Raw genomic sequence first — 7,500 nt, 5'->3', positions numbered from 1 at the left:
GTCTGTTACTGGGCGAACACGAGATGCGCACAGGAAATCGATCAGCCCTCACAATGGCCCAAGGCCAGAGATCGGACTGCTACGATTTACCCCAACAATCATCGTGCCACTCTTCGCAGAGAGGTGATAGACGCCAACGAGCCCGCGCATAGCAATCGAGGTGTAAAAAGGGCGTTGAAGGCAGGAAGCCTGGACGAAAGAGGCTACGAGGTCACCTCGAAGCGGTCTAAGAATCGGGCGCACTTGGGGCGACTACCAGTGCCAACCCCTTATCCCGCGGTGCGTCCGACACACAGAAATTTCCAAGGCGGCCAAGGAGCCTCCCCGCATAGCAATCGGGGTGTGAGGTTACGGATGCAGCATTGATAGCAATCGAGGTGTGAGGCGAAGGATGCAGAAGTGAGAGCCGAGGGATGTAGCAGAGATAGCAATCGGGGTGTGTGATGCAGAAGAGATAGCAATCGAGGTGTGCGGTGGGAAGGGCCCAGCAGCCAGAATGCATGAAGCGACGGATGAAGCAGTGATGACAACCGGGCTGTGAGGAGAGGAGGGATGCAGCCAAGAAAGCAATCAGGGCTCGAGGCAAGGGATGCATCAAGGATAGCAATCATGTTGTGAGGCGAGATTCCAAAGGCTAAACGTGAGAGGCTGCAGGGTCGACTCAGAGAGGTCTATGCATGTGAGAGGCTGAAAGCAAGGTCGACTCGGAGCGGTCTATGCATCGGGCGCGCTTGGGGCGACTACCAGTGCCAACCCCTTATCCCGCGACGCGTCCGACAAAGAGAACGTTCCAAGGCGGCAGAGGAGGTTACCAGCCGAAGGATGCAGTAGCAATAACAGGTATAGTTCCGCGGCGGCCGAGAAGACTCACCGCATAGGAATCGGGATGCGAGGCGAGGGATGCGGCGGGAAGGCCCCGACGGCTAAACGGAAGAGGCTGCAGGGCCGCCTCGGAATGGTCCAAGCATCGGATGCGATTGGGACGACTACCAGTGCCAACCCCTTATCCCGCGATGCGTCCGATACACAGATAGTTCCAAGGCGGCCGAGGAGCCTCACCGCATATCAATCGGGGTGCGAGGCGAGGGATGGGGCGGGAAGGCCCCAACGGCTAGACGGAAGAGGCTTCAGGGCCACCTCGGAATGGTCCAAGCATCGGACGCGCTTGGGGCGACTGCCAGTGCCAACCCCTTATCCCGCGATGCGTCCGATACACAGATGGTTCCAAGGCGGCCGAGGAGCCTCACCGCATAGCAATCGGGGGTGCGAGGCGAGGGATGGGGCGGGAAGGCCCCAACGGCTAGACGGAAGAAGCTTCAGGGCCGCCTAGGAATGGTCCAAGCATCGGACACGCTTGGGGCGACTACCAGTGACAGCCCCCTATCCCGCGATGCGTCCGATACGAAGATGGTTCCAAGGCGGCCGAGGAGCCTCACCGCATAGCAATCGGGGTGCGAGGTGGGGGATGCGGCGAGATGGCCCCAACGGCTAGACGGAAGAGGCCACAGGGCCGCGTCGGAATAGTCCAAGCATCGGACGCGCTTGGGGCGACTACCAGTGACAACCCCTTATCCCGCGATGCGTCCGATACGAAGATAGTTCCAAGGCGGCCGAGGAGCCTCACCGCCTAGCAATCGGGGTGCGAGGTGGGGGATGCGGCGAGATGGCCCCAACGGCTAGACGGAAGAGGCTGCAGGGCCGCCTCGGAATAGTCCAAGCATCGGACGCGCTTGGGGCCACTACCAGTGACAACCCCTTATCCCGCGATGCGTCCGATACGAAGATAGTTCCAAGGCGGCCGAAGAGCCTCACCGCATAGCAATCGGGGTGCGAGGTGGGGGATGCGGCGAGATGGCCCCAACGGCTAGACGGAAGAGGCCACAGGGCCGCCTCGGAATAGTCCAAGCATCGGACGCGCTTGGGGCGACTACCAGTGACAACCCCTTATCCCGCGATGCGTCCGATACGAAGATAGTTCCCAGGCGGCCGAGGAGCCTCACCGCATAGCAATCGGGGTGCGAGGCGAGGGATGCGGCGAGATGGCCCCAAAGGCTAGACGGAAGAGGCTGCAGGGCTGCCTCGGAATAGTCCAAGCATCGGACGCGCTTGGGGCGACTACCACTGCCAACCCCTTATCCCGCGATGCGTCCGATACACAGATAGTTCCGAGGCGGCCGAGGAGGTGGGGGATGCAGCGAGATGGCCCCAACGGCTAGACGGAAGAGGCTGCAGGGCCGCCTCGGAATAGTCCAAGCATCGGACGCGCTTGGGGCGACTACCAGTGACAACCCCTTATCCCGCGATGCGTCCGATACACAGATAGTTCCGAGGCGGCCAAGGAGCCTCACCGCATAGCAATCGTGGTGCGAGGTGGGGGATGCGGCGAGATGGCCCCAACGGCTAGACGGAAGAGGCTGCAGGGCCGCCTCGGAATGGTCCAAGCATCGGATGCGCTTGGGGCGACTACCACTGCCAACCCCTTATCCCGCGATGCGTCCGATACACAGATAGTTCCAAGGCGGCCGAGGAGCCTCACAGCATAGCAATCAGGGTGCGAGGCGAGGGATGCGGCGAGAAAGCCCCAACGGCTAGAGGGAAGAGGCTTCAGGTCCGCCTCGGAATGGTCCAAGCATCGGACGCGCTTGGGGCGACTACCAGTGACAACCCCTTATCCCGCGACGCGTCCGATACACAGATAGTTCCAAGGCGGCCGAGGAGCCTCACCGCATAGCAATCGGGGTGCGAGGCGAGGGATGCGGCGAGAAGGACCCAACGGCTACACGGAAGAGGCTTCGGGGCCGCCTCGGAATGGTCCAAGCATCGGACGCGCTTGGGGCGACTACCAGTGACAACCCCTTATCCCGCGACGCGTCCGATACACAGATAGTTCCAAGGCGGCCGAGGAGCCTCACCGCATAGCAATCGGGGTGCGAGGCGAGGGATGCGGCGAGAAGGACCCAACGGCTACACGGAAGAGGCTTCGGGGCCGCCTCGGAATGGTCCAAGCATCGGACGCGCTTGGGGCGACTACCAGTGACAACCCCTTATCCCGCGACGCGTCCGATACACAGATAGTTCCAAGGCGGCCGAGGAGCCTCACCGCATAGCAATCGGGGTGCGAGGCGAGGGATGCGGCGAGAAGGACCCAACGGCTAGACGGAAGAGGCTTCGGGTCCGCCTCGGAATGGTCCAAGCATCGGACGCGCTTGGGGCGACTACCAGTGACAACCCCTTATCCCGCGACGCGTCCGATACACAGATAGTTCCAAGGCGGCCGAGGAGCCTCACCGCATAGCAATCGGGGTGCGAGGCGAGGGATGCGGCGAGAAGGACCCAACGGCTAGACGGAAGAGGCTTCGGGTCCGCCTCGGAATGGTCCAAGCATCGGACGCGCTTGGGGCGACTACCAGTGACAACCCCTTATCCCGCGACGCGTCCGATACACAGATAGTTCCAAGGCGGCCGAGGAGCCTCACCGCATAGCAATCGGGGTGCGAGGCGAGGGATGCGGCGAGAAGGACCCAACGGCTAGACGGAAGAGGCTTCGGGTCCGCCTCGGAATGGTCCAAGCATCGGACGCGCTTGGGGCGACTACCAGTGACAACCCCTTATCCCGCGACGCGTCCGATACACAGATAGTTCCGAGGCGGCCGAGGAGCCTCACCGCATAGCAATCGGGGTGCGAGGCGAAGGATGCGGCGAGAAGGACCCAACGGCTAGACGGAAGAGGCTTCGGGTCCGCCTCGGAATGGTCCAAGCATCGGACGCGCTTGGGGCGACTACCAGTGACAACCCCTTATCCCGCGACGCGTCCGATACACAGATAGTTCCAAGGCGGCCGAGGAGCCTCACCGCATAGCAATCGGGGTGCGAGGCGAGGGATGCGGCGAGAAGGACCCAACGGCTAGACGGAAGAGGCTTCAGGGCCGCCTCGGAATGGTCCAAGCATCGAACGCGCTTGGGGCGACTACCAGTGACAACCCCTTATCCCGCGACGCGTCCGATACACAGATAGTTCCGAGGCGGCCGAGGAGCCTCACCGCATAGCAATCGGGGTGCGAGGCGAGGGATGCGGCGAGAAGGACCCAACGGCTAGACGGAAGAGGCTTCAGGGCCGCCTCGGAATGGTCCAAGCATCGGACGCGCTTGGGGCGACTACCAGTGACAACCCCTTATCCCGCGACGCGTCCGATACACAGATAGTTCCGAGGCGGCCGAGGAGCCTCACCGCATAGCAATCGGGGTGCGAGGCGAGGGATGCGGCGAGAAGGACCCAACGGCTAGACGGAAGAGGCTTCAGGGCCGCCTCGGAATGGTCCAAGCATCGGACGCGCTTGGGGCGACTACCAATGACAACCCCTTATCCCGCGACGCGTCCGATACACAGATAGTTCCGAGGCGGCCGAGGAGCCTCACCGCATAGCAATCGGGGTGCGAGGCGAGGGATGCGGCGAGAAGGACCCAACGGCTAGACGGAAGAGGCTTCAGGGCCGCCTCGGAATGGTCCAAGCATCGGACGCGCTTGGGGCGACTACCAGTGACAACCCCTTATCCCGCGACGCGTCCGATACACAGATAGTTCCGAGGCGGCCGAGGAGCCTCACCGCATAGCAATCGGGGTGCGAGGCGAGGGATGCGGCGAGAAGGACCCAACGGCTAGACGGAAGAGGCTTCAGGGCCGCCTCGGAATGGTCCAAGCATCGGACGCGCTTGGGGCGACTACCGTTGCCAACCCCTTATCCCGCGATGCGTCTGATACACAGATAGTTCCGAGGCGGCCGAGGAGCCTCACCGCATAGCAATCGGGTTGCGAGGCAGATTATTGGGAAGGGAACCCCCTGGGATGCGGCTCAAGCAGTGCCCAAAGGGACTGGAATGCGGAATCACATCGAGAGACCCAAATGCTATACGAGGGCTCAAATCGAATTATCGATTTGGCCACGACATGGACGCATCGGAACGACTACCTTTGCCGAACCACTCGCAATTGCATCCATACCGAAACCAATAGACATTTCCGTTAGAGCCCTCGCATAGCATTCGGGAATCTCGCATGCCCCTCTAAATCGACCAATGCTGGCGCTCAATGAAAATCCGAGCGCTACCACCGTTCGAGCGCCAGCATTGGTCGAGTTAGAGGGGCACGGGGGAGAATGCTCCAGTCAACACCTCCCCTATATAAGTTATTTGTCCGATTCTCGCACAACCGTAGTCTGCCTCGTCGAATCAAACAACGGTCCCAGATTCCGACTTCCGTTCCGTAGAGACCCAAAAGCTAGATGGAGGCTCGCAAAAAAGAGAGTCGGCGCATAGCAATCGGGTTTCTCGAACGTTTAGGGACCGAGCTCACTTGCGGATAGGGCAAAATCCGCCAAGCAACCCAAAAGCTAGACGGGGGCTCGAATCGAATCGCCTAGGCGGCCACAACAACGACGTGTTGGATCGACTACCAGTGCCAAACCATTCAGCAAGACTAGTCTGTGTCGAGGCCGGATAGAGATTCTCAGAGAGCGCCCGCATAGCATTTAGGAGACCTGCCGCGTCCCTCACACTCGACAAATGGTGGTGCACGTTTATAAATCCGAGCGATCCCAACCCTTTCAAGCACCAACATCGGTCGAGATAGAGGGGCACGGAGGGGGCTGCGTGAGACAACACAGTCCCCTATATAAGTTATTTGTCCGATTCTCACACATCCGAAGAATGGTCATCAAATCGGACAACAGCCCAAACTTCCGACTTCCGTCCCAGAAAGCCCAAGAGCTATCTAAAACGTTCATGGCCGGAACTCGATCGCGGCTATACCAGTCCGCCAAGCAACCCAAAAGCTAGACTGGAGCTCTAGTCGAATCACCTCTGTGGCCATTGCAAGGACGTGTTGGAGCGACTACCATTGCCGAACCATTCCGCAGGTCGAGTCCATACCAAGGCCGCATAGAGATTCACGATGAGCTCCTGCATAGCAATCAGGAGACTTGCCGTGTCCATCACAATCGATAAATCCTGGTGCAAGATTTTTGCATCCGAGCGCTCCAACCAGTCGAGCACCAGCATCAATCGACATAAACGGGCACGGGGGGAGGATGCTCGAGAACACTACCTCCCCTATATAAGTTATTTGTCCGATTCTCAAGCAGCCGAAGTCTGGTCATCGAATCGGGTCAAAGACCACAACTTCCGACTTTACCCACAATGCAAGTCATCGAATCGAACATCGGCCCCCGAGTCGGACTCCATGCGTATGTCAGGTCATCGGACCCAAATTCCGCCTTCCTGCGCATGGCGGGCCATCAATATCAACTCGGTCATCGGACCCAAACTCCGCCTTTTTGCGTATGGCACGCCTTCAAATCGGTCATCGGACCCAAATTCCGCCTTCCTGTGCATGGCGGGCCATCAACATCAACTCGGTCATCGGACCCAAATTCCGCCTTTCTGCGCATGGCACGCCATCAACTCGGTCATCGGACCCAAATTCCGCCTTCCTGCGCATGGCAGGTCATCGGACACAAATTCAGACCTCGCCAATATGCCTACGTATCGAATCGGTCATCGGACCCAACTTCCGACTTCATCCATACTGTAGGGTCTTTGAGGTGCCATCTTGAGCCCGCCCTGGTGCGCAGCCCAGGCAAGGCATGCGCACCAAGGTGCCCACCCGAGGTGCACACCCGGGGCAAACCGGGCTCCGACTTCGTGCAGGCCGCACCTTGGAGCACACTTCGGAGCGCTCCTTGGTGCGCACCATGGTGCCCACCAGGGCGCGCAACCCAGCCAAGGTCTGCACACCAAGGTGCCCACCCCGGCGAAGGTGCACGCGAGGTGCGCACCCGGGGCAAACCGGGCTCCGACTTCGTGCACGCCATGGTGCCCACCGCGGCGAAGGTGCACGCGAGGTGCGCACCCGGGGCAAACCGGGCTCCGACTTCGTGCACGCCGCACCTTGGAGCACACTTCGGAGCGCTCCTTGGTGCGCACCATGGTGCCCACCAGGGCGCGCAACCCAGCCAAGGTGTGCGCACCAAGGTGCACGCGAGGTGCGCACCCGGGGCAAACCGGGGTCCGACTTCGTGCACGCCGCACCTTGGAGCACACATCGGAGCGCTCCCAGGTTCGCACCAGCGTTGCGCACCTTTGATGCGCTGCCTTCACTAATTTCCAGAAAAGGCAAAAAAAAACGAGATTTTAAAATTTCCGTTCTGAAAGATAGTGAAAAAAACGGAACGCGGGTGCCATCTTGAGCCCTTCCTGGTGCGCAGCCCAGGCAAGTTGTGCGCACCAAGGTGCCCACCCTGGCGGAGGTGCGCGCCCGGGGCAATCCGGGCTCCGACTTCGTGCACTGCATGGTGCCCACCAAGGCGCGCAACCCAGCCAAGGTGCCCACCGCAGCGAAGGTGCACGCGAGGTGCGCACCCGAGGTGCACACCCGGGGCAAACCGGGCTCCGACTTCGTGCACGCCGCACCTTGGAGCACACTTCAGAGCGCTCCTTGGTGCGCAC

The sequence above is a fragment of the Cryptomeria japonica genome, unplaced genomic scaffold (genome assembly GCF_030272615.1).
Source record: "Cryptomeria japonica unplaced genomic scaffold, Sugi_1.0 HiC_scaffold_51, whole genome shotgun sequence".
NCBI lineage: Eukaryota > Viridiplantae > Streptophyta > Pinopsida > Cupressales > Cupressaceae > Cryptomeria > Cryptomeria japonica.
Note: the sequence above shows the minus strand (reverse complement) of the source record.